We start from the raw sequence: 27,606 nt of genomic DNA, 5'->3' as shown, positions 1-27,606 counted from the left end.
AAAATAATCTGTAATGGCAAAGAAAGCGTTCTTGCAGCACTCCCAGAGTTCCTCTTCTCCTCCTTTATATGACCCCAGACATGCTCAATAATGTTCATATCTGGTGACTGTGCTGGCCAATCCTGGAGCACTTTCACCTTGTTTGCTTTCAGGAACTATGATGTGGAGGCATGACTGAAATGCGACCTCCGGTGGACAGTTTTTATTGTATATGTTTTAAAGCATCCGCTGCAAAAAAACATATGCTGGATAAGTTGGCGGTTCCGCTGTGGCGACCCCGGATTAATAAAGGAACTAAGCCGAAAAGAAAATGAATGAATGAATGAATGACATTATATTATATCAAACTACTAAAGCATCAATAAAAGTCATTTTGTTCAACTTAATTCCTTCATTTTCCTTCGGCTCCCTTTATTCATCAGGGATTTCCACAGTAGAATGAACCGCCAACTTATCCAGCACATGTTCTAAGCAAGCGCATGGCCTATTCACCTATAGCGCATGTCTTTGGACTGTGGGGGAAACTGAAGCACCCGGAGGAAACCCATGCGAACACGGGGAGAACATGCAAACTCCACTGGCCAAGCCGTTACTCGAACCAGCGACATTCTTGCTGTGAGACAACAGTGCTAACTAATGTGCCACTATGTTGCTACACTTTGTTCAACTGTAGAGTTGATTAACAGAGCATCAACATCCCACAATGAAATTCACAAACATAAACAGAAAACACTTGTGAATCACAAAATATATTCATTAATTCAAGCTTAGTCACTTTATTAATGAGGGGTCACCACAGCGGAATGAACCACCAACCCATCCAGCACATGTTCTAAACAGCGGATGTCCTTCTAGCCGCAACCCATCACTGGGAAACACCCATACACTCTCATTCACACACAATCACTACGGCCAATTTAGCCTACCCAATTCACCTATAGCGCATGTCTTTCGACTTGTGGGGGAAACCGGAGCACCCGGAGGAAACCCATGTCAACACAGGGAGATTATGCAAACTCCACACAGAAATGCCAACTGACCCAGCCGAGGCTTGAACCAGCGATCTTCTTGCTGTGAGGCGACAGCACAACCCAATGCTCTATAGATATTCTCTAAAAACACATCTTAAAATCATATTCTGTTTTGCTTCCCAATTAAATCCACCCAGCATGAAGGATGTTTATATATTTGACAAGAAACGAGACAAAACCACAGTTTTTTAATAGCGGTACAGCAGTTCAGTAACTGATTCAGTGTTCATTTGCTCTCCTTCATCTATTTTTTTTGTCTCAAACCTTCAGCAATCTTCATTCGCTCTGCTACAAAACCTAAAGCCACAGTTAACATCAGCGCAAAGGTTAGAGAGGAGCACCAGGAGCTCCCGTCTTTCCCTTCCTCCTAAAACACATCTTCCTAAACTCCGACAAATATATCCAGGAGCCATCAGTGGGCTTCGCTGCGAGTGTCTATAATGAATAATTGTTATTACAGGCAGCCGGTGTCAATCACGACTCCGAGGCTGTGAAATAAACATGAAACAAGGAGGGAGAAAAAACTCAAAAGGAAAGTTATATAAAGCTCTGCCTCCTTGAAGCTCGGCGTCGTACCTCTTTACCCTCAGCGCGTCTGTTCTATAATGGCACAAAGCACGGGCTGGGAAAGATGTTGTCTTTTTCATCTTCCTGCCTTTTGTTAACATGTAGAAAGAAAAAGAGGAGCGAGCGAGGAGGAGGAGGAGGTGCTGGGATTGGACCCGGTCCCTGTTCGCCCAATTAAAGGAATCTGCCGCTCAAAGCCCCCAGTCTGGCAACATGTGTTCTGACATTTGTCTTCCCGAGTGTTGTGATATACAGCTCCAGCGAGCTAAAGGAGAAATTAGTAGCCCGCCCAGCTTCACAGACCGGTCGCTAATGCCTGATGGCTCCAATTTGTCAAGAATCATGAAGGAAGACGCGTGCGCCTCCCATATATTACTGGAAGTCAAGTCAAGTCACCTTTATGTTTCTGAACCTAATTCCAATTTCAGTATTGTGGAATAAATTCAGTATGCAGTGGTGGAAAATCATACTCGAGGATCATTTCATATCAACATATCATATTATAAGTTAACTGTATTGTTTTCGCAAATTTAAGTGGATTGAACATAAAACAATTAAGTTATCCCCCTAAAAAACTCACGAATTGTGTTGATTCAGCTCATTTTTAATAAGTAGCGTGAACAAGCAGCTGAAATAATTTTTGAGCGTACACTTTAAAAATGCTGAGTTCCACATAATTCCTTTATGTCGTCCTGACACCAATCAATTGAGTTAACTTAATTGTGTTTGCAAATTTAAGTGGATTGAACATAAACCAATTAAGTTGCCCCCTTCACATTTTAAATAAGTAGTTTGAGCAAGCATCTTAAATATTTTTGTGAGCGTATGTGGAAACTCATTCATTTATTTATTTTAGTTTCAGCTGAGTCCCTTTATTAATCTGCGGTCGCCACAGCAGAATGAACCGCCAACTTATCCAGCATATGTTTTTACGCAGTGGAAGCCCTTCCAGCTGCAACCCATTTCTGGGAAACATCCATACACACTCATTCACACTCATACACTACGGACAATTTAGCCTACCAGCGACCTTCTTGCTGTGAGGCGACAGCACTACCTACTGCGCCACCGCGTCGCCCGTATGTGGAAACTCACACTTGAAAAATCATTACATGCCAAAAATGCAGTGCATGTGAAGTTGCAGGGTTCCACAGTTTCTTCATGTTAAACACAAATCGATTAAGTTAACTGTATTGTATTTGCAAATTTAAGTGGATTGAACATAAAACAATTAAGTTATCCCCCTAAAAACTCACGAATTGTGTTGATTCAGCTCATATTAATGAGTAGCGTGAACAAGCAGCTGAAATTATTTTGAGCGTACACTTTAAAAATGCTGGGTTCCACATAATTCCTTTATGTTGTCCTGACACAAATCAATTGAGTTAACTTAATTGTGTTTGCAAATTTAAGTGGATTGAACATAAACCAATTAAGTTGCCCCCCCCCCCCCCCCCCCAAAAAAAAACACATTTTAATTAAGTAGTTTGAGCAAGCATCTTAAATATTTTTGGAGCGTATGTGGAAACTCATTCATTCATTTATTTTAGTTTCGGCTGAGTCCCTTTATTAATCTGCGGTCGCCACAGCAGAATGAACCGCCAACTTATCCAGCATATGTTTTTACGCAGCGGAAGCCCTTCCAGCTGCAACCCATTTCTGGGAAACATCCATACACACTCATTCACACTCATACACTACGGACAATTTAGCCTACCAGCGACCTTCTTGCTGTGAGGCGACAGCACTACCTACTGCGCCACCGCGTCGCCCGTATGTGGAAACTCACACTTGAAAAATCATTACATGCCAAAAAAGTAGTGCATGTTGAGTAAAAGTATCTGCTCTAAATACTTTCAAATTTCAGCAAAAACGTAAAAGTAAATTTTCTCTGTTTTTAAAGTGGCAATGAAATGGAAGTTAGTCGATCGTGATGTATGCTCAATGCCGACGTGTCCATGGAGGCAACCTAGGCGGCCACATATGGCCGTTTCCACATAGTGGTACAATACGGTGCGCTTTTATGGCCGTTTCCACTGTCAAAAGGTACCTAAAAGTGAATTGTAGCGTACCACTTTTTGTGTACCCTTTCCGTAGGGTACCTAACACAACAACAGTGTACCAAAAGGTGACGCAGCTGAACGCTATTGGTTTACAGAGACAACAATAACGATGCTCTTCTGAAAACTTTTTTAAAGTGTATTTTTACCAATGAATGACCATTTTTATCTGAAAATTGTGTCATATAAACACCCCCACTAAAAGTAATCCTTCTATTTCTATTAAATTCTATTAAAACTAGAACATAAAGTGTATTTAATGACTCGTATGATGTTTATCCTCACCTCACGCACTTTTTAAAGTCGTCCTGATGTATTTTAATCCACGCTGACTCTACATTAGCCTATTCCCGACCCGTTTTGTTGATGGTACTCAAAAAGTACGCATGGAGACAATCCCTCGGTGACATCAGTGGCTCCATTCAGTCATTCCCAGAGATTAATATGAAAATACACCAACAAACACACACAAACAAAACACAACAAACAATTCGTCTCGCCCCACACAAATACATGCGCACCCCTGGACCTCACCAGCGACCCACGCGCCTCTGGCCTAGTATTTGCAGAGCCGCCGATGATAGTAGGCCATCTTGCGCACCTTTTGGGACGATGTGTGTGTGTGTGTGTGTCTTTCGCAAGGTGAGTTGCAGCTAGAGGAGAAGGCAGGCTCGCGGTCAGCAGGGAGCGACTGGGCCGCGGGGAGAGGCTCTTAACTTCTGTCAGGTACAAATAACCACGCCATTTTTCACCTCCTGATTTTGAGCGCCGCAAGTCTCCCCAGTCATTTGAACTCTACACACATCCCATGATTCAATCCTGGCTCTGGACACTTTGAGAGGTGTGCGAGAGCAACAGATCTGAAAACAACACAACATGCGACGCTTCTCCCGTTCGGGGGTTTTCTGATAATTGCGTAACATTGGCAAGAGATATGGAGGTTTGGTGAGCTTTATATTATTAGGGATCAATATATTTTTGGCAAACATTCCCTACCAACACGTGGCTAATTCGTATGAATTTGTAAGATCTCATTCATACAGTTTAGTACAATTTGCTTATCTCCCAATAAGGGTTGGGTTTAGGGGTGGGGCTTGATGCCACGCCTCCTTTTTAAAATGATACATTTTCGTATGACTAAACTCGTTCCAAATCCTATAAATTAGCCACTAAACTGACTAAAACAATTACGTTTCCTCATGAGATCAGGCTGTTCCTGCTGGTTAAAAGTTTGGGCATGTGTTAATAAATGTAAGAATTAATATGCTTTTTTAAAATGAAATGCTTTGATAAATGCTTGTGATAATGAGGATTATTGTAGTTAACTAAAACTACAATTTAAAAATTATTTTATTTCAGGGATAGTTGCCGAAAAAATTCTCATTTTCATTTTGTTTAAGTAAAATAAATGTAAAAAATTAAAATAGATATGTTAAAATTGCTAGCACTTTTAATAAATGTATTAAATATATAAATATACATATTAGTGCTGGGTCGTTATCGGCGTTAACGTACTGGGAAATCTCTGTAGACTGATGGCATTTCATGCTGTTCAGCCGTATAATCTTAAAATGTCAGCAAAACCATCTGTTTTGTCATCCCTTTAGACATTACGCTAGAGAATCATTCAAACACTAGCTCTAAATTGACATTGGTGAAGTAGCAACGGCTTCTGCTGTTCTGACGTCAGCTGCAGATGTGAATGAATGGTGGAAGAAAGTAGTTCCTCCTACAAAAGGATTTTTGTGACTCTCAATGCTTGATTTTAGTTTTGTATGTACATGATTAGGCTGTCAAGCTAAGGCTGTTAACGTGCTGCGTTAACGCGAGACTCTTAACGCGCGATAAAAAAAAATACGTTTGATGTGTGCGTGTTTTGTGTGTGGTCCTTTACTGACAGCCGCCTGTGTCTTGAATCTTGTCGGAAAATATGGCGAAAAGTCCTACATGACCAGGGGAGTAGCGGACATTTTAAAAGTGGGGGGAGGGGCAGCTGTATGAGATCATACATTCATATAATTATTAATCACCTGTTTCTAAATAGTCTGACTCTAAAAGTGAGGGGGACGTATCCCCCCTGTCCCCCCATTTCTTTTCAGTTCAGTTATGACTTTAGTCGCAATAAGGTAATCAAAAATCGCTGTTTACATGGTAGACTCTTAATCAGAGTATTCATATTAAAATCGTATTAAAGTATTGGTGCCCATGTAAACATACTCAATGTTTGACACACCGTCAGGGCTCTGTGAACTTGGCATTGAGAAGCAGCATTTTCTGTATGTACGTACATCAAAAGCAAGTATGAAATCGCCGTTTGGAGCTTATGTCGGCCTACAGTTCAACATTCATAATTAACTGAATAAACAGTTAGTAAACACAAGTACATCTTATTGAACATCATTTATTTTCATCACCAATTATCATAGTAGAACAGTTTCTCAAGCAGTTTGTGATGCATTTTGGAAAAAGGAGATAAGCCACTGGTCTAATGCGCCACCTGGCTTGAGAAACCCGTTCTCAAAGATTTATTATTTGGGTAGCACACATATTCTGAATGCCTTCGGCACGATTCAAAGGAGCCATTTTAATCTAGATTAATCCAGATTAATTTCAAAATTAATCTGAATTAATCTAGATTAAAAAAAATATCTATGCCCACCTATAATATATATACATCAGTTCCGTCTTGTTCTTAAATCTGATTGGCTGATAGCCGTGCGATATAACAGCACTCGTACAGCCTCTTCACCCTTGTATTGCTCTGCCCACATGACAAGATGACAAGCAGAGGAATGAGCTCACTATAGTTTGGCAAATATTGCAGCTGGTAGACAACATAATGTATTTGAGGATTTTTTATGCAAGAATGTAGTTGTTTAGATTGCAACTAAGCTTATTTATAAGGATAGTGCCTATTTTAAATATATGTATATATATATATATATATATATATATATATATATATATATATATATATATATATATATATATATATATATATATATATATATATATATATATATATATATAATTTTGGAGATTCAGCGCTTCGGCAGCCATCAGCCTGTCATACTTAGCAGAGCCAAGAAGATTGTGCCACAAGATGGCGTCAGAGACTGCATAATAAGTCCTTAGGGGAGAAAAACTCAGCGTTTTCTTTTCGTATTTTAAACTACAGCTGATCAAATCATTATTAAACAGGTAAGTGACATTCTAAGTCGATCTCTCTCTTTTGTATGTTGTAGTGCTGTATTTATACCACAATAATCTGGTAGTGTTTGCTTTGCTTTGGAGTTTCTGGGTTAATAGTTGTGATCACCCGATTGCAACAGAGGAATACTGGGAAATCTCTGTAGACTGATGGCATTTCATGCTGTTTAGCCTTATAATCTTAAAATGTGAGCAAAATCACCTGTTTTGTCATCACTTTAGACATTACGCTAGACAATCATTCAAACATTAGCACTAAATTGACATTAGTGAAGTAGCAACGGTTTCTGCTGTTCTGACGTCAGCTGCAGATGTGAATGAATGGTGGAAGAAAGTAGTTCCTCCTACAAAATGATTTTTGTGACTCTCCACGTTTGATTTCACTTTTTATGTACATGATTAGGCTGTCGAGCTGTTGTATAATGCAATATCACACTCGTAGCAGTGTGATATTGCTGTATATCGTCACTGGTGGGACACCAGTGGCACTCAAGGCACTCAGCCTGCAACCTTGAGCCAACCCACGCCTCCTACCAGTGCCGATTTACAGCCATATTTCACTGCCACTCATATATATATATATATATATAATCTCAATGATACTAAATGAAATGCTTATAAATGCTTATATATTAAATAATATATAAAATAATCTCTTTTAAAAATCTGTAGTTTTTCGTATTTGCATAAAATGTATTAATTCACCCATTTTAAATAATAAGACCATATTTATTTTAAATATCCAAGATATTTAGATGACAATAATTAGAAATTCATGCCAATCAAACAATAAACACATATGGATTTCATATATGGAGTCAATCAATAATAGAAAAAAAGTAAATGTGTAAATATTATATTTAACTTGATTTATAATTTATATTTGTCATTTATATCATCAAATAAAAATAATGATAAAATTCATAATAATATTGTTTTTTCCAAATGTATTGTTCATTGATTATTTAGTTGGACATTCTTCTTTTTTTCACACTTTCCCTGAGATTTGAACCCATGACCCTTTTGTTGCTAGTCTTGTTAGTAATCTTTTTGTGTGTCATTTAGTTTCTAATGAAGTATTATTTAAATAAATAAACCTCCTTTTGAAGCATGAAACTGCTGTATGTCAGATTATGGAGCTCCTGCAGAGGATCTCAACACTTTCAGACGCCCCAGAGCTGCTAGATGGTGCTGTTTGGTAGCGTTGTCTGGTTAAACCACCTGAAGTCGACTCACTCTGACTCCTGTCTTCATTTGTAAGTCTGTATTATGCCAAATAACATTAGCATGGTGTTTCTGGAACGAAACAGTAATACAAGTACTGGGGGGAGGTTTGTTTTGATTTATGTTTATGATTGAGCTTTGTGTGGTGTGTGTATGTTTGTTTGTGTGAGTTTTGTATATAATTGTGTGTGCTTGGATTTTGTTTCTTATTGTATGTTGAGTTTTGTTAGTTGTTGTGTATGTTTGTTTGAGTTTTGTTTGTTTTTGTGTGAGAATGTTTGAGCTGTGTTTGTTATGGTGTATGAATTTTGTATGATGTTTGAATTTTGTATGTTATTGTGTTTGAGATTTGAGTTTTGTTTGTTAATGTGCAAGCATACTTGATTATGTTTATTATGTTTTGTTACAAAGTTTATTATGGTGCAAATTTGTTAGATTTTTTTATTGTTATGGTGTTTGTTTAATTTTTCTTTGTTATCGTATGAGTGTTTAGTTAATGTTTGAGCTTTGTCATTCACTCAAAAAAGATTTTTGCTTCTTGTTCAAACTACTTATTTGTTTATGACTTGTTTTAGTTTTATGTTCAATCCACTTAAATGTGTTGAAATAATTAAGTTAACTTAATCGATTTGTTTTAGGACTACATGAAGGAATTGTGTACATTTTTCACAGTGTTGTGTGAGTTTGTCTGTTTGTGTGTGTTCTAATTTAACGTTGTGCACCAAATTTTCTCACAAGCTAAATGAAACTGTCCTACTAGCAGTCTAAATGAGAAAAATAAATGAATAATAATAATAATAATAAATGAAGTCCATGTAAAATCAAAATGTACAATGTTTATTTTGCTAGCGCATATTGTTATTCTGTAGGCGAACAACCAATTGGTGAAAGTTTATCCACTAACACTGTTTATCCTCCTTACACTGGCTGCCTGTTAAGTTTCGTATTGAATTTAAAATATTGCTTCTTACATATAAAGCTTTTAATAATCTAGCTCCTGTTTATCTAACCAATCTTCTGTCTCGCTACAATCCAACTCGCTCTTTAAGGTCTCAAAACCTAGGGCTTCTGGTAGTACCTAGAATAGCAAAGTCGAGTAAAGGAGGTCGAGCCTTCTCATTTATAGCTACTAAACTCTGGAATAGCCTTCCTGATAACGTCCGAGGCTCAGACACACTCTCCCATTTCAAAACTAGATTAAAGACCTTTCTGTTTAGTAAAGCATACACTTAGTGCACCACTTAGCGGGCTTCCACACAGGTTATGCATCTTGTTGATATACACTATGAACATCAGCTACGCTAATTATTTTCTTTATTCTCCATTTCCACCTGGGGATACTCTTCCCGAGGCCCTCAGACTATGCAGAGTCACTGATTCGATCCAAGACCAACGACGAGATGATCCCAAGGTTTCCATATCCTGGACCAGGCCGAATCCTGAGCAGCTACTGTGATGGTCATGGAAGAGTGGAGAACATGAGACTGATTCCTGTGACGCTCCAGAGACAGAGACAGAGACAGCTTCCAGCCTCCGCCACTGAGACTGCAGCTCTGCACAAGACGTTTGGCCAGCAGAGAAATTAAAATGGTCGTGCCCAACTGAGCCTGGTTCTCTCAAGGTTTTTTTCTTCACTTCCGCCATTAGTGAAGTTTTTTTTCCCTCTCCGCTGTCGCCACTTGCTTGCATGGTTCGGGATCTGTAGAGCTGCGCATCGTTGGATTTGCTCTTCAATATTTGGACTCTCAGTAGTGATTATTAAACCACACTGAACTGAGCTAAACTGAACTGAACTTAAACACTACAAACTGAATTACACTGTTCCTATTTACTATGACCTTTTATGTGAAGCTGCTTTGACACAATCTACATTGTATAAGCGCTATACAAATAAAGGTGAATTGAATTGAATTGAATAAAAAAAGTGTGTTTTGGTAATCTTTAATCAAATCCTGACCATTTGCTTTTGCTGTTGATCTCAGTTTGACAGCTTCAGTCACAATATTTTTAGTCACGTCGTTCTCATCGTTAGTTTGCCACAAGGAAATGATGCGCAAAAGAAATCTCCGCCCCCTATTGGTAGGGTTCGGAAAGTTGACAGAATATACAACCCCAAATCATAAAATGTTGGAGTATTGAAAAAAAAGAAAGAAGTGATTTCTAAATTTACTTTGACTTGCATTTCATTGCAGACAATACAACAAACATTATTTACTGTGTTCCTCGTGATTTTAATGTTTTGTTGTTGTTGTTTTTTCAAACAGGAACTCATGAATGTTGGGACAGTAGTAATTTAGGGCTAGTAATCGGGTAAATTGGTTAAATAATGATGTGATTTGAAACCGGTAATGGCAACAAGTGATTGTAATTATGATTTGGTACAAAAGCAGCATCCAAGAAAGGTCTAGTCCTTTAGGAGCAAGGATGGGAAGAGGATCGCCAGTTTGCCAACAAATACATTAGAAAACTATTGAAATGTTTAAAAACAATGTTCCTCAAAGAAAGATAGGAAGACATTTGGATATTTCACCTTCAAAAGTGTATAACATTAAAATATTCATCAAATCTAGAGGAATTTCAATGTGTAAAGGACAAGGGTGCAAGCCTAAGCTGAACTATCGTGATCTCTGATCCCTCAGGCGGCACTGCACCAAGAATCATCATTTATCTATAAGCGATGTCATCACATTGGCTCAGGACTACTTTGGCAAACCTTTGCCAAGTTCCACAATACATAGTTACATCAACAAATGTCAGTTCAAACTGTACTGTGCCAAAAGGAATCCCTATGATAACAGTGTCCAAATGTGCCGTCAACTTCTCTGGGCCTGGAGGCATCTGGGATGGACCATCACACAGTGGAAATGTGTACTGTGGTCAGATGAATCAGTATTTCACGTATTTCGGGGGAGAAATAGATGCCGTGTGCTCCATACCAAAGAAGATCATCCAGACTATTACCAGCAACAATTTCAAAAGCCAGGGTCTGTTATGGACAAGTGCCTTTGGCAAAGGTAACTTCCTTGGCAAAGCACTTCAGTGATGGCACCAGTAATGCTGAAAAGTACATAGAGATTTTGGAGCACAATATGCTGCCTTCTTTTTCAGGGACGCCCATGCATATATAAACAAGACAATGCTAAACCACATTCTGTACACATTACAAAAGTCGTGCATGCAGAGGAAGAGGATTCAGATACTTAACTGGCCTGCCTGCAGTCCCGACCTGTGTCCAATAGAGAAAGTGTATCGCATTCTGAAGCAAAGACCCTATACTGCTGCCCACTTTGAGACATGTTTGCAGGAAGAATGGGACAAAATTACTCCTGAAACCCTTCATCACTTGGTGTCTTCAGTCCCTAAACGTCTTTAAAGTGTCGTGAAAAGGAATGGCAACATTACAAAGTGGTCAATGCTTTACTGTTCCAACTGTTTTTGAAATGTGTTGCAAGAGCCAAACTTGGAATATGTGTTTATTTAAGAAAAAAACACCTATGAAAATCATGAGGAACACATTAAATATGGTTTGTTGCAAGGGCGTAGGTTTGCACTTGACATCGGTGGGGACGGGTGAATCAAACAATATATATATATATATATATATATATATATATATATATATATATATATATATATATATATATATATATATATATATATATATATATACTGCTATTATTTATTTAACTGCTAATAATATATATTAATAATTAATCCTCTCTTCATTTAAATTTGTAAGTTTTAGGCCTGTAGCCAAGGGGTGTTCGGTGGTTCAAAAGACCAAAAGTTGGGTTATTATTATTTTTGAATTTTCCTTATTATTAAAATGGCCAAATTCTGACTAAGGAAAGTTTAATGTACTGGCCAGTTTGTTATTATTATATTAAATGCTCACATAAAATATTATGGTAAACAGTTTGACAAAATAGTTGGAAATATTTTTTGGTACATCAAAAAGCGTGGTTATGATAACCATCCGACAAGCTAATCCAGCAAAAAATAGGTCCTAAAGTGTCTCTTAAGTGTCACTAAAATGCAATGTTTACACCTCATAATTTAATAGAAAATCAGGAAAATAACTGCAAGAAGGTTTTTCAGACAAAAATAGCCCCCCTTTTAATAAGTTGACTACAGGCCTGATCGTGTAAGGTTTACTTCACTAATGTAAAGTTTATTAACTGATAAAGAGAGAGTTTAATAAAGACTTCTGTTTATTTTAGCCATAGTGCAAATGAAACACATCATCAATATTATGCCTATACACAGGCTGCATTTTTTCTGACAAATTGTTTCGTCTGAAATTGGACATGCTACTCTGAGAGATTAAGAGAACTGGCCGGGATCATTCTTTAGCTGTTTATTCTGCAGTTAGTTTTCAGGGCAAATTATTCACAGACTATTTTAGTCTGCTATATAGCGATAGACTTCATCACGAGCATTAACTGCATTATCTTAATGGACTTATTCAGTAGCGAACTTGCGTTCACAGCATGTGACTTACACTTTCGCTGAAAGAAAGCACCTTATGTCCACCTTTTTTGCGGCTGCCATACTTGTGTGTCACCCAACACACCATACTCTAGCATGAAAAAAAAAACAATCCACCGCGTTTGACACTGATTGTATCCGAAGGCCAGGGGTGTAGTGGACATTTTAAAAGTGGGGGGAAAGCTTTATGAAATCCAAAAGTTTACATTCCTAATCACCTGTTTCTAAATGGTCTGTCTCTAAAAGTGAGGGGGACGCATTCCCCACGTCCCCCCGGGTTGCTACGCCCCTGCTCAAGGCAGCCACAGCCCTCACATGATAGCAGGTAAAGGCACAGCCAATCAAAATGTCCATAAGCGTTTTGGGGGTGGGAGGACTCAAGGACAGAGCGTGATTTAACCCTTTCTTCGTGTCTAGGTCTCTGGTCTAGGTTAATGTTGACAGCGTGATTTTTTTAAGCGGATTAAATTATTTGTTGGGGACATTTTAATGGTCGGTGGATATTAGTGAGGACGCGTCACCTCCATCCACCCTAAATCTACGCCCCTGGTTTGTTGGAATGTCTGCAGTGAAATACAAGTCGAAGTAAATTTGGAAACACTATGTTTTTATTTGCGGTCTCCATACTGTCCAACTTTTTCTGAATTTGTACAGTCTGCATAGTGTAAAAATCATTACTTCTATGGGAAGGCTGCATTAGACAATGAAAACACAATGTGTATGTGTGAGTGTGTGTGTGTGTGTGTGTATGAGATGTGTCTGTCTGTCATGCTGCACATCAGTCATGACTTTGAACCTCCTCAAACATGTCAGTCATCTCTCAGTTTGATGTCTGCGTCACATCACAGTTTTACACACAATGAAGGCGCTCTGTGTTTCTCCACGCCATTCTGTGCTGGAAAAAACAAGAACAGCAAAGCCAGACATGAGAATCTATGATGTTTTACTAATAAAATCTAATGTTTTGGTGTCTCCCATGTATATTGGTAAATCAGGTGTTAGGTTTATGATTTTATTTTCCAGAAATGTGCAAGTTTATATTAACTTTTTAAAGTATATTTTTGGTGTACTGTATAATCCCAGAGGTTTGGACCCAATTTTATAACATTTGCATAGATGTTTCCATCTATCTGAGTCTCCATCTCAATATGACACGTCAGTAGTGTTAGCGTTAGCCTTACTAATACACTTCACCAAAATACATAAGTACAGTGCATACAGAAAGTATTCATAGCGCTTCAATTTTCCACATTTTTTTATGTTACAGCCTTATTCCAAAATGGGTTAAATTAATTTATTTCCTCAAAATTCTACACACAATCTCCCATAATGACAATGTGAAAAAAAGATTTTTTAAATTGTTGCAAATTTATTAAAAAATAAAAAACCTGAAAGATCACCTGTACATCAGTATTCACAGCCTTTGGCGTGAAGCTCTAAATTGAGCTCAGGTACATTCTGTTTCCACTTTTCATTCTTGAGATGTTTCAGCAGCTTCATTGGAGTTCACCTGTGGTCAATTCAGTAGATTGGACATGATTTGAAAAGGCATACACCTGTCTATAAAAGGTCCCAGGGTTGACAGTGCATGTCAAAGTGCAAACCAAGCATGAAGACAAAGGAATTGTCTGTAGACCTCTGAGACAGGATGGTCTCGTGGCACAACGCTGAGGAAGGTTACAGAAAAATTATTACCCCCCCCCCCCCCCCTTTTAAAATTTTTTTTTTCTTTTTAAATATTTCTCAAATTATGTTTAACAGAGCAAAGAAATGTTCACAGTATGTCTGATAATATATTTTCTTATTTGTTTTATTTTCGGCTAAAATAAAAGCAGTTTTGAATTTTTTTAAAAACATTTTAAGGTCAAAATTATTAGCCCCTTTAAGCTATTTATTTCAATAGTCTACAGAGGAAACCCTCATTATGCAATAGGGTATATGCCGAAGCATGCTAATAGGACTTTTAATTTTAATTAACCTGGGTTAATCGTTTCCGGTGAAATGTATGCCAATGCAAAATCGGCGTCTCTTTTCTTTAACAATCAGCGATCTCCACTGGCTGAGTGATTTCCGATATAAAGTGAGTCTCCGATTGTACAAGAAGCACTGCATTAAATAACATTTTTCCTGCCATGTCTTTATAATAAGAGCATTTATTTTACCACAGTATATTCAATGGAGCTTCTGTGCTAGCCTGCCGATTCTGACGGGCGCGTGTGAGTGAACGGCTTTTTGTCTCATTTTACGCTTGAGCAACTGAATGAATGCCAAAGTCTGTTTAACTGATTGTATTTGAATTACATTACAACTCCGATGCTGTAAAAGGAACCATATAAAATGGAAAAAACTCACAATAACAGGTCACCGGATGTTTATCAGTATGGAAAAAACACTAGCTTTGCATATACCCTATAAATTGCCCAATTACCCTAACCTGCCTAGTACACCTAATTAACCTGGTTAAGCCTTTAAATATCACTTTAAGCTGTATAGAAGTATCTTTAAAAATGTGTAGTCAAATATTATTTTCTGTCATCATGGCTAAGATAAAATAAATCAGTTATTAGAGATGAGTTATTCAAACTATTGTGTTTAGAAATTGGGGAAAAAAATAAACAAGGGGGCTAATAATTCTGACTTCAACTGTATATATATATATATATATATACACACACACACACACATATACTGTTGCCTCACAGCACAAAGGTCGCTGGTTCGACTTTGAGCCTCGGCTGGGTCAGTTGGCAGTTCTGTGTGGAGTTTGCATGTTCTCCCCGTGTTCACGTGGGTTTCCTCTCTTGTAGTGTATGTGTGTGAATGAGAGTTGATGGGTGTTTCCCAGAGATGAGTTGCAGCTGGAAGGGCATCCGCTGCATAAAACCTATTTTGGATACTTGCTTTCTCATTTAGAGCACTTGCTAGGGTGTGAAGTAAATACTATTATTTATCTTGAACTGCAATCACTCTTCTGTGGAAGACAAAAACAGCTCATATTTTCATTTGCCTTCGAATAATTCCTAGTCCAAGAAAACAAAGCTCCTTACATTTCCACGTGTAAAGCCAAAAAAGTGAAGCATATCAAAAAATGATCATCTGAAACACATAAACGATCCATCTGTGGTTTCCCCTTCAGCCCAAACCCCAACAATAACAGCTCCAAACGCGGCCCGTGGATATCTATTGTTTCATATATTTGGCTGTAAACTTCACGTGAAGGGTGTCCTGTCTTGGGGCCCTCGCCCGTCCTCTTCAAGTGCTCTCTTGATTTGAAATATTGTCTTACATAATGAGGGAGAAAAATAGAGCGGCTCTGCACTCCTGCGCCGGTGTCAGTTTAATCAATCATTTTTAAACACAGGCAGGCATGGAGAGCGTCTCCCTCCAGCATCCGCCGCATCTTCCCCTGCTCCGGTCCGGCGCGGCGGCGGCAATTCATCATCGCTCAGAAAAGCTGAAGCGCCGCGGCATCAGACGCGTCCTTGCCTCTTGTTGGATTTAAGCACCGGGGTGGGGGCTGATGGGAAGGATATGATCACTGATGTAAGGAAGGAGAGTTTTTCCCTCGGCTCTCTTTTTCTTTCTTCCCGTCTCTTGCTCTACTTTCCTTGGCGCAAAAAGTCTGAATTTTGAAGTATAAAGAGTGGCGGAAAGAGTACTGAAATATCATACTCTAGTAAAAGTACCATTACTTAGCTAAAAATGTAGTGCAAGTAAAGTGTCTGTTGTAATAATTACTCAAAGTATGAGTAAAAGTAGTTGTTTTAAAAGGTAGTAGTGAGTAATGTTTACATGCAGTTTGTGTGTGAAAACGTAACATTCTGTAGTGCATTTAGTTATTGTTTAAGGTGATTTCAGTCATCATACAGTAAGCATCTGTCATCTCATCAGTAACATGCAATCTAAACAGTCACTTGGTCAGGATTTTGTGTCTTCCGAGTCTTGAGGTTCTGTATGATATGATTTGTCCAGCCTGATCTCACGAGAAAACGTAAGTATTTTACGTTTTGTCAGTTTAGTGGCTAATTCATACGAATTCGTACGAGTTCAGTTGTACGAAATTGTAAATTTTAAGGCGTGGCACCAAACCCCACCCCTAAACCCAAGCGTCATTGGGGGATGAGCCAATCGTACTAAATTGTACGAATTAGATCATACGAATTCATATGAATTAGCCACTAAATCAAAAAGTTACGAATTGCCTTGAGATTGTGTTGGATTTTTCTTTCGATTTGATTTGAGAGGAATCTCACGACTAATTATTCTTAGCCAATCCCCATAGACATGAAAAAAAAAATAAAGTAGCGACTGCAGTTTGAAGCAAAATATTAGAGTATAAAGCACTAAAAATGTATTCAAGTGAATGTAAAAGTGCACATTTTAAAAAACTACTTAGTACAGTACAATTCCTCAGAAAACCTACTTAATTACAGTAATCTGAGTATTTGTAATTTGTTGTAATTTGACATCAGAAACATATTGTACATCTTGTAAAAATGGGCATAATAGCTCCTTTAAACACCAATCATTGATGAAAAAAAGGACAGTTTTCCCTCTGCTCTCTTTTCCTTCCTTACTCGTCTTTTCCTGTCTTTCCGTCTATTTGCTCTACTTTCCTCAGTGGTGTTGAGTTTTGCAAACACAAAACGTGAAGGCTGTAGGTCAGGATGGCGGGCGGTCAGAGGGTCAATGTGTTACTTGAATGAGGGCAAAGAGGATACGGCCCTCATCTCTCTGACTTCTCCCAATGGAAAGTTCGGAACGGGCCGTTTATGAGTCTCACACACTCAATTACACCCAGCGTCCTTTCAGCATATGAATTTGGGATCCGCTGGGATTGTCCGTTTGTTTGAAGAAGAAGCAGTCGCAGGTGAAAAGGGTCAGCTGGTCTATTTTTCCAGTGGAAAAAAAAACATAGGTGTATATTTCACACCTCGTTTGGGACCTGCAGGGCATGGAAAGCAATTATAAACCGTGATGTCTTGTTCAAAGCGTCTCGTTTGTTGTTTTGTCATTTTAACGTTAAAGGTGCAACATCGGTGTAGTTGTTGTTTTTGTGTTATAATGGTCTTTTTAAATGTTCAATGAGTAACGCACACTCAAAAAATTACTTTTGCTGCTTGTTTAAAGTACTTATTTTAAATGAGTTGAAATCACTCTTCTTTCGTTTTTTGGGGGACAATTTAATTGTTTTGTGTTCAAACTACTTATATTTGTAAACATGATGAAGTTAACCTAATCGATTTGTGTGTTCATGGTAATGTACTCTGACTACTTTTAGATTACATTTAGATTACTTTTGTGCTAATATTTGTTTGACGTCACATATGAAAAAAATCTGAAGTCAGTAATTACTGTAATGTCTTTTATTTTTTAATTTCACATTCACGGTAATGTAATCTGACTACTTTTGGATTACATTTAGATTACTTTTGTGCTAATACTTATTTGACATCGCATATGAAAAAATCTGAAGTCAGTTATTAGTGTAATGTCTTATTTAAAAAAATTACAATCAATGTAATGTAACCTGACTAATTTTGGATTACATTTAGATTACTTTTGTGCTAAAACTTATTTGACATCACATATAAAAAAAATCTGAAGTCAGTAATTACTGTAATGTCTTTTATTTTTAAATTTTACATTCATTGTAATGTAATCTGACTACTTTTGGATTACATTTAGATTACTTTTGTGCTAATACTTATTTGATGTCACATAAATTGTACTTTTAATATATGTGACGTCAAATAAGTATTAGCACAAAGTAATCTAAATGTAATCCAAAAGTAGTCAGATTACATTGGACCTTGTAGTCCATAATGTAGTCCGTTAGCGATCTGCAACTGATATATCACTGATAATCATAAAAGTAAGGTCTGACTTTGCTTAGGCAAAATTCTTGTCACTGAACAGAAATAATGTCCAGTATAGAATATAAAGTCATGCTGCAGTGGAAACAGAATGAATATTGTGTCTGACTCCATCATGAGCTTGGAGGACTGCATCTATACATCTCTGCAATGACTCAAATCACTTATTAATAAAGTCATCTGGAATGGCAAAGAAAGCGTTCTTGCAGGACTCCCAGAGTTCATAAAGAGTCTTTGGATTCATCTTCATAGCCTCCTCCTTCATTTTACCCCAGACAATAATGTTCATGTCTGGTGACTGGGCTGGCCAATCCTGGAGCACCTTGATCTCCTTTGCTTTCAGGAACTTTGATGTGGAGGCTGAAGTATGAGGAGCGGCGCTATCCTGCTGGAGAATTTGCCCTCTCCTGTGGTTTGTAATGTAATGGGCAGCACAAATGTCTTGATACCTCAGGCTGTTGATGTTGCCATCCACCCTGCAGATCTCTCGCACACCCCATAATGAATGTAACCACAAACCATGATTTTTCCTTCACCAAACTTGACTGATTTCTTTGAGAATCTTGGGTCCATGCGGGTTCCAGCAGGTTTTCTGCAGTATTTGTGATGATTGGGATGCAGTTCAACAGATGATTCAGCATAAAAATCAACCTTCTGCCACTTTTCCAAATGACCAACTAGAATAGTCAAGTTAATATTTGTTGGTCTTACAACTGGGATCGATGACAAGACGTTTGTAGTGTTTGCATTTGACGATGTGCTTACCACCATAAGATGGCGACAGAGATCCTATAACAATTACTACATTCATTTCTACATAATTCAGCATTTATAACACTTAAAGGGATAGTTCAATCTAGTAAAATCTACCTTCTGCCACTTTTCCAAATGATCAATTTTTATTTAATCGCATTTTGTTATGAAGTAATGAAGAACATAAATATTTTTACTATAAAAAAATGGCAGAAAATGCTAAAAAAGAAGGCCTATAAACATTTTGTAAGTTGTGAAAAAACCACAGTAGTGAGAAACAAATCATAACTGAAAGATGTAAATGCAGAATCCTGACTTTTTTTGGTACGTCTCACAATTATGACTTTTTTGTACACATTTTAAGAACTCAAAATTGTGAGATCACAAATTTTCTGTTACCGTTTTATACATTTTTATTTAATCTGAATTATAAAAGCACAAACAGAAGAGCATCAATATGAAACACGGGTGAAAATTAGTCCATTTCTAATTATTATGAGCCCTGCTCTGTGTGATGTTTGCTTTCCGTGGTCACACGGTGCAGGTCAAGGACTCATCTTAGGTTTGTATCTGTGCTTCATCTTACACTTCAACACATACAAACGCACACACGCTGACATTTAAAACCAGTTCCACATTGTCCCTGTGTGGATCGTCCCGCTCTGCATTTTTTGTGCGGAAAATGTCCGCCCCGTGGACTAATATCCCACGTAAATGCATAAACATGGCAGTCTGTGATTCCGCTTGCTTTTCTTCCTCCTTTGCCTCGTAATATGTTTATTTCCACCGCTAGCCGAGCACACGTGTAGGCCAACCATTTGTTACTTCATGCGGTGACGAAATAATTCACTCGCCGCCGTCAGCGTTTGAAAGACACTCTTAGGCTTTAGACAGGAACTTGGAGGAGTGTGTGACAATGCAAACAAAGGAAAACCTCTGGTAAAATCAATCATACGCGTAAATCCCAATGTAAACTCTGCTGATGAAAGTCTGTTAACCCTTTGGGGAGATGATTGTATGCTGGAATGACAGTGAAAATTTCAACCTGGACACATTAAAATGTACGTAGTATTTTTAGATGGGAGTTTAAAGAAACACTCTGCTCTTTGTAAATAGGTAAATAAGTCATCTTGATTTATGGTTGAGTTTTACCATTTTGAATCCATTCAGCTGATCTACAGTCTGGTGGGAGCACTTTTAGCTTAACTTAGCATAATCATTGAATCGGATTAGACCATTAGCATCTTTCTCAAAATATAAAAAATAGTGGCTAAGTTTGTTTAATTTAGTGGCTAATTCGTACAAATTCACGTCGTACAAAAATATACGACTATAAAAGGACCTAAATTGTACAACTCAGATCATACAAAAGTCTATTAACCCTTTGGGGATGATTGTATGGTGGAACGACTAAAAAAATTAACCTGGACCAACTAAAATCTACTGTAGTTAAAAGAAACACTGCTTTTTGAAAGAGGCTCATTTTACAAGTCACCTATTTAAATGGATGAGTTTTAACCATTTTTTGGAATCTATTCAGAGCCGATCTACTTTAGCTTAGCATAAATCATTGAATCGGATTAGACCATTAGCATCTAGCTCAAAAATGTAAAAAATAGCAGCTAAGTTTGGTCAGTTTAGTGGCTAACTCGTAGGAATTCAATCTTACAAAAATATGTGACTTATAAAATGACTACATTGTACAACTCGGATCATACAAAAGTCTATTAACCCTTTGGGGATGATTGTATAGCGGAATGACTGAAAATTTCAACCTGGACAAACTAAAATCTACTGTATTTCTTTTAGATGGGAGTTTATAGAAACCACTCCGCTTTTGGAAATAGGCTCATTTTACAAGTCACCAATATTTAAATGGATGCGTTTTATCGTTTTTGAATCTAATCAGCTGATCTTACAGGTCGTGGCAGGAGCCACTATTAGCTTTAGTTAGCGTAGCATAAATACTGAATAGAATTAGACCATTAGCATCTCACTCAAAAATGTAAAAAATAGTGGCAAAGTTTGGTCAGTTTAGTGGCTAATTCGTACAAATTCAGTCGTATGAAAATATACGACTTATTAAAGGACTACATTTAAACGATTGAAATCATATAAAAGTTGGTTAATCCTTTGAGGATGATATAGTGGAATGACTATAATTTCAACCTGGACAAACTAAAATTACTGTATTTCTTTTAGATGAGAGTTTAAAGAAACACTCTGTTCTTTGAAAATAGGTTCGTTTTTACAAGTCACCTATATTTAAATGGATGAGTTTTACCATTTTGATTCTATTCAGCTGATTTACAGGTCTGTCCGAGAGCACTTTAAGCTTGACTTAGCATAAATCATTGGATTAGATTAGACCATTAGCATCTCGGTAAAAAATGTAAAAAAAATAAATAAAAATAGTGGTTAAATTTGGTCAGTTTAGTGGCTAATTTTGTGCAAATTCAGTCGTACGAAAGTACACGACTTTTAAAAGGACTACATTTTATGATTGAGATCCTTTGGGGATTATTGTATGGTGGAATGACTAAAAAATCAACATGGACAAAACTAAAATCTACTGTCTTTCTTTTAGGTTAGAGTTTAAAGAAACACTCCGCTTTTTGGAAATAGACAAAATTTACAAGTCATCTATATTTAAATGGATGAGTTTTACCATTTTCGAATCCATTTAGCCGATCTACAGGTTTTAGCTTAGCTTATCATAAATCATTGCATCGGTTTTAAAGCATTAGCATATCGCTGAAGATTTTAGAAATAGTGGCTAGTTAGTCAGTTTAATAGCTAATTTGCATGAATGCAGTCGAATAAAAATATGTGATTATAAAAAGGAGCGTGGCACCAAACCCCACCCCTAAACCTAACTCTATTGGAGGATGAGCAAATCATACGTCCGTTAACCTTTTGGGAATGATTATATGGTGGAATGACTGAAAACTGGACATTGAAGAAACTCTCCACTTTTTATAAACAGTTAAATATGTCAGACATATTTAAATGGTTTTACCATTTTTAATTCATTTGGCCAATCTCCAGGTCTGGCGGGAGCACTTTTAGCATAGCTTAGCATAAGTCATTGGATCGGTTTTGAAAACACAATCTCACGGCAATTCGTAACTTTTTGATTTAGTGGCTAATTCGTACGAATTCGTACGATCTAATTCGTACAATTTAGTACGATTTGCTCATCCGCCAATGACGGTTGGGTTTAGGGGTGGGGTTAGGTGCCACGCCTCCTTTTTAAAATCGTACAATTTCGTACGACTGAACTCGTACGAATTCGTACGAATTAGCCACTAAACTGTCAAAACGTAAAATACTTACATTTTCTCGTGAGATCAGGCTGGTTTTGACCATTAGCATCTTGCTTAAAAATGTCAGAAATATAATAGATAAATTTCCTATTTAAAGCTTGACTCTTCTGTAGTTACAATGTGTACTAAGACTGGCAGAAAATGAAAAGTTGCTTTTTTAAGGCTAGGAACTATACTCTTGTTCTGGCATAATAATCAATCAACGTTGCTCCTGCTGCAGCCATGGTACGGCAACAAATTCCTTGATTAATAAAAAGGGAAAGGAGAAACCCAGCCTGATCTCACGTGAAAATTTAACTATTTTACGTTTTGTCAGTTTAGTGACTAGTTCAATCGTATAGAAACTTACATTTTAAAATGGAGGCGTGGCACCAAACCCCACCCGTAAACCCAACCGTCATTGGGGGATGAGCAAATCGTTCTACTTGTAGTACGAATTAGCTACTAAATCAAAAAGTTACGAATAGCCATAAGACAATGTTGGAAGTACACTACAGGAGTTGAGAATCAATCTAAGGACTCTAGAACCAGTGGAAACAGATAAAAACACAGCAGGTAGAGATTTGTAGCCCAGAGAAATTAAAGAAACAGAAGGTGAGTCCAGCATTGTGATATTTAGTTAGTTTTACATAATATTCACAAGTTGTACTTGAGTCAACTTACTTGCATTTTACTTGTGCAAATTGGTATGAGGATTTGATCAAGTAAATCTTACTGGTTATTTTTTTACAGTGCAGTAAGTAACAATAGAATTATTAGTACACTGTAAAAAAATACTGTTGTCTTAAATTTTTAAGCTGAATCAAATTACCTTATGAGTCATTTGAACTCATATTATATTAAAATGACTTAAAACAGCTTGCGTAACTCATAAAATTAAGTTGGAACATGATTATCTTTAATAAGTTTAATAAGTTACAATTAACTAAAAACATATGTTGTCATGACTTATTGATCATATAATTTTTTAGAGTGTATCACTGCTGAAATTAGTTCTACGGCGCTATGTAAGTAGCTAATGGATGATTACTCTATCTACTTAATAGGTAATAGTAAATAAGTACCAGTTAATTTCCAATAATACTGTCAAAAGTATTAAGCTTGGTACCAATCAGTACTGAAATTTTAAAAACATCCATTTTACGCTAACGTTTGAGTGCTGTTGTGCCCTGCACAACTTTGAAATGCTCTTGTATCTGTATATTTGTGTCGACATTTGGTGAACAGGGATGAAGAATAGTAAATCGATGACCTTCCTGGCCAATCACAGTCATTTCTGTTAAGAACATGAACACAATGGCCAATCAGCGGAGCGCTCAAATGTTAGCGGGAAATGGTCTTTTTAAAACTTTCAGTACCAATTGGTACCGAACTCGATACTTTTGACAACCCTAGTTACTTATGAATAAATGGTAGTTGTTTTTTTATTGATATGTCTTATTTGTTTAGGAAACATCTTGCCATCTTCATACAGTCTGTTTGTGGTGGTGTTTTTAAAATGGAAGTAACATTTGTAGTTTGTTTTATTCCCCCAAGCCTCCGCTCATCATGACCTCATGTTCAAATCACTCAGGCAAACACACATTGTTTTTTTTTCCACATTAGTTTACTTACCAGCCAGGCAATTCCATCCAGACAACATTACGGCCATTTTAAGATGCTTTGTCATCGTTTTTCAGCCAGCTCGCTTTTCATTTGCTTCACAAGCCACAGGAATCTCCAGATCTTCACCACCTCTCATGTAACTCGCCTCTTGCCTCAGTTTAGAGTAAAATATTGAGCTTGTGAGATTCTTGCGGTTCATTCCACTTATTGCTAATGGCATTTGGAGACGTAAAGCAGCAGGACAAAAGCTGGACGTTTACCCTCAGCTGTGTTTGTTGCAAAAACAAAGTGCGTAATGTCGTAAGCCACTTCTTCATCTTTTTCTGAATCCCTCCCCGGACTGTTTGGGCTTGTGTAAACCTCCAGAAAAGAGGGATGATTGAGAGGAATTCAAAGTCATATTTTCTCATTAGTTTGTTTACCGGGCTGAGGATGGGACCAAATGTTTCGGACGTCTGTTTAAACTCCACTTCCAAAGGAGGTTGAAGGATTTTACTTAAAGACTGACACGATAAACAGTTTTCAGAATTAATCGAGGGCTCTTCGGTAAATGGTTTTCGATTGTTGATTCTCTAAACCAAATCGCTTAAGGTTGACATTAAATCATAACTGGTTATGTCATTTTCATGTTTTCACTGTGCATGATTCGGTGCAGATTATTCCAGTGAAAAGTAAAGTTTGTCTTAGAAATTGTTCTCTTTAAAATGTAAAAAACGATATTGCTTTAGCCAACACTGATTGAAGCTGAAACGTTTGATTTGTCAGCAAAAACACAATTCTTGAGTTTTTTGGGGGGACAAGTAAAAAATGTTATGTTCATTAAATCATTCATTTCTATTCCTTCAGCTTAGTCTCTATTTTAGAGGTCACCACAGCAGAATGAATGACTGGGAAAAGACCCATACACGCTCATACACTGTAGTGTATACAGAGGAAACCCACGCCAACACGGAAAGAACCTGCAAACTCCACACAGAAATGCCAACTGGCCCGGGACTCGAACCAAGGACCTTCTTAATGCGAGAAGACATTGCTAACTACTGAGCCACCATGAGGCCCCAGTTTTATGTTCAATCCAGTTGAATGGGGTATATGCACAGACTTTTATTATCAGAAAGCCAGCCTCATCACTTCTGGTGATCTCACTTTCCGTTACAAAACTGGCACGTTTAAGATCTGTTTTCTTTAAAAATAAGTGATCTTCACTGCCTGATAGATATACGATATAAAGAGGGTCTCAGACCAGACAAGAAGCACTGCGTCAAATTCCATTTTCCCTCGCCATCCCTTTAAAATGTGAACATTTATTTTACCTCAGTGTTTTGAATGGAGTTTCTGCGCTAGCCTGCTGTTCCTGGCGGCGCTAGCGGTTATGCGGTCTATCATCTCGTGTACACTTGAACAACTAAATGAATGCTTAGGTTTATTTAATGGACTGTAATTTATTATATTATGATGTTGATCCTGTAAAAGGAACCTTTTAAAATTTAAATAGTCACAGAAACCTTTCAACGGAAGTTGACCAATGGCTGAAAAACACCAGCTGTGCATATAGTCCATTGGAAAACTAACAAGTTAACTTTATTCCTTCATGTTGTCCCAACACAAATCGATTGCGTTGAAACAAATACACAAGACATGTCGCTCGTATCTTTTTGAATGGGGAAACTTTCAATATGGTGATAAAGCCCCATCTACTAGTGCAGGAGCCAATCATCGATCGTTATATGGTGAAAAAATCCCGCCTTCTAATACAGGAGCCAATCATCGATTGCTAGAGACTGACGATACTCTGGGGGATGGTGCTTGGACCAGGCGTGAGTTTCTGCAGTTTTTGTGTGATTTGGACATTTAGAAATTAACTAAAGCGACAGTTGTTGTTTAATTTATTGGTGATTCCTAATATGAAATGTAAATTGTAAGCATGGCAAGCAGTTCGGAGAATTTGATGTCTCCCCATTCAAACAGAATGCCCAAGCATACGTTTCAAAGATGGCCGCCGAGTGAAATGACTTGCCTTAAAGGGACTTAGGTGGAACCCAGCCTTTTTACAGTGTTCACCATATGGAATCCACACATATATGCCAAATATTATAACAGTCCCGATTAAATAATATTTTTAGCATATTGTTGGACCGAGCATGTTTTTGTGATGCTAACTGCCAACTAGCAAAGTTATCTGTCTCCAAAAGTTAGTGTGGTGGCATCCAGTTTGTTCATGTAAATTACAAAGCCCAAGTTTCCGTAGGAGCTTTGTAACTGGAACAACCCGAAAGTTGGTATTATATTTTACACACAATGGGCCCTAAAAGAGACATCCTAATCATAAATAAAGTTTAAGTGAACATTAAATAGTTTTAATAATATTGTAAAATTTAAATACATAAATTGAATTACTTAAAGATGCCTTATAATGAAATCTGGGTATACCAAGGCATAGTAAAATAATAAAAGATCAGTAGCCTATGTGGAAAAATATACTGTGAGCCTCAGAGAGAGCTGTTTCCTCATCTTCTCATGTAAATTCCACCAAGTTTAAAACCCACGAGGACAGTGGCCTATCAGAAGACAAAACAAACTGTGATCAGACTCACGGGCCACGCCTCCACATTTGCATGTAAGCCTAATTTGGGTCGTCTGGCCTGATGTCGGCAGCCATGTCATCAAGCTCTGATATCATAGAAAAAGCTTTGAGATCAAAGTTTTAGTTGAAGACAAATGCATTACGAACTTAAATGTATTAATAAAAATAGAAGAAATGTGTTTCAGTCAAAGAAATGAATCGCTCTGAGGGGAAAATTTCTTTGGAAGTCTTTAATATATAAAATTAATTGGAAAAAAAAAGCTTGGCTCTTACCTTACAAATTTTGTGTTCCCAACAAAGTTAAAGAATTACAGTTAAAAGTGTGACACAATATCTACCCCACAAATGAGGTTGTATCTAAATTCGATAATCCTAAACTCAAATTGTGCTTCTGTAACTTAAGCATCGAATCATTGATCATCCTTTGTCAAATGCCCACATGTTAATGTGTTTTGGTCGGATTTATCCATCTAATTTTCATCAAATGTAAGATTAACATAGATTTTTCATGTGTGATATAATTTGTTACTTTTCTTATGACAAACATAACATATAATTTATAGGCAAATTATTTATTTAACGGGGTAATATTATATTCACAATGTAAATTTTCTTATACCTGTTGCATGAGATTTCTTTGTGAAATAAATTGTTTAATTACTACTTACAAAATGTTTACAAGCAAAAAAAGTGTTAAACTTTGTATATATTATTTAATTTGATAATTTGCCTCTGTACTCTGTTTTTTTTTGTATCATCTTATCTTATTATTGTTCATTATTATTAATATTAATTTTATGGTTAATATCTTTGTTTTGCTAAAAATACAATAAAAGCTCTGAGATCATAATGGTGCATGCCTCATGCTGCGTTTGATAAGGC

The sequence above is a fragment of the Danio aesculapii genome, chromosome 25, assembly GCF_903798145.1.
Source record: "Danio aesculapii chromosome 25, fDanAes4.1, whole genome shotgun sequence".
Taxonomy (NCBI): domain Eukaryota; kingdom Metazoa; phylum Chordata; class Actinopteri; order Cypriniformes; family Danionidae; genus Danio; species Danio aesculapii.
Note: the sequence above shows the minus strand (reverse complement) of the source record.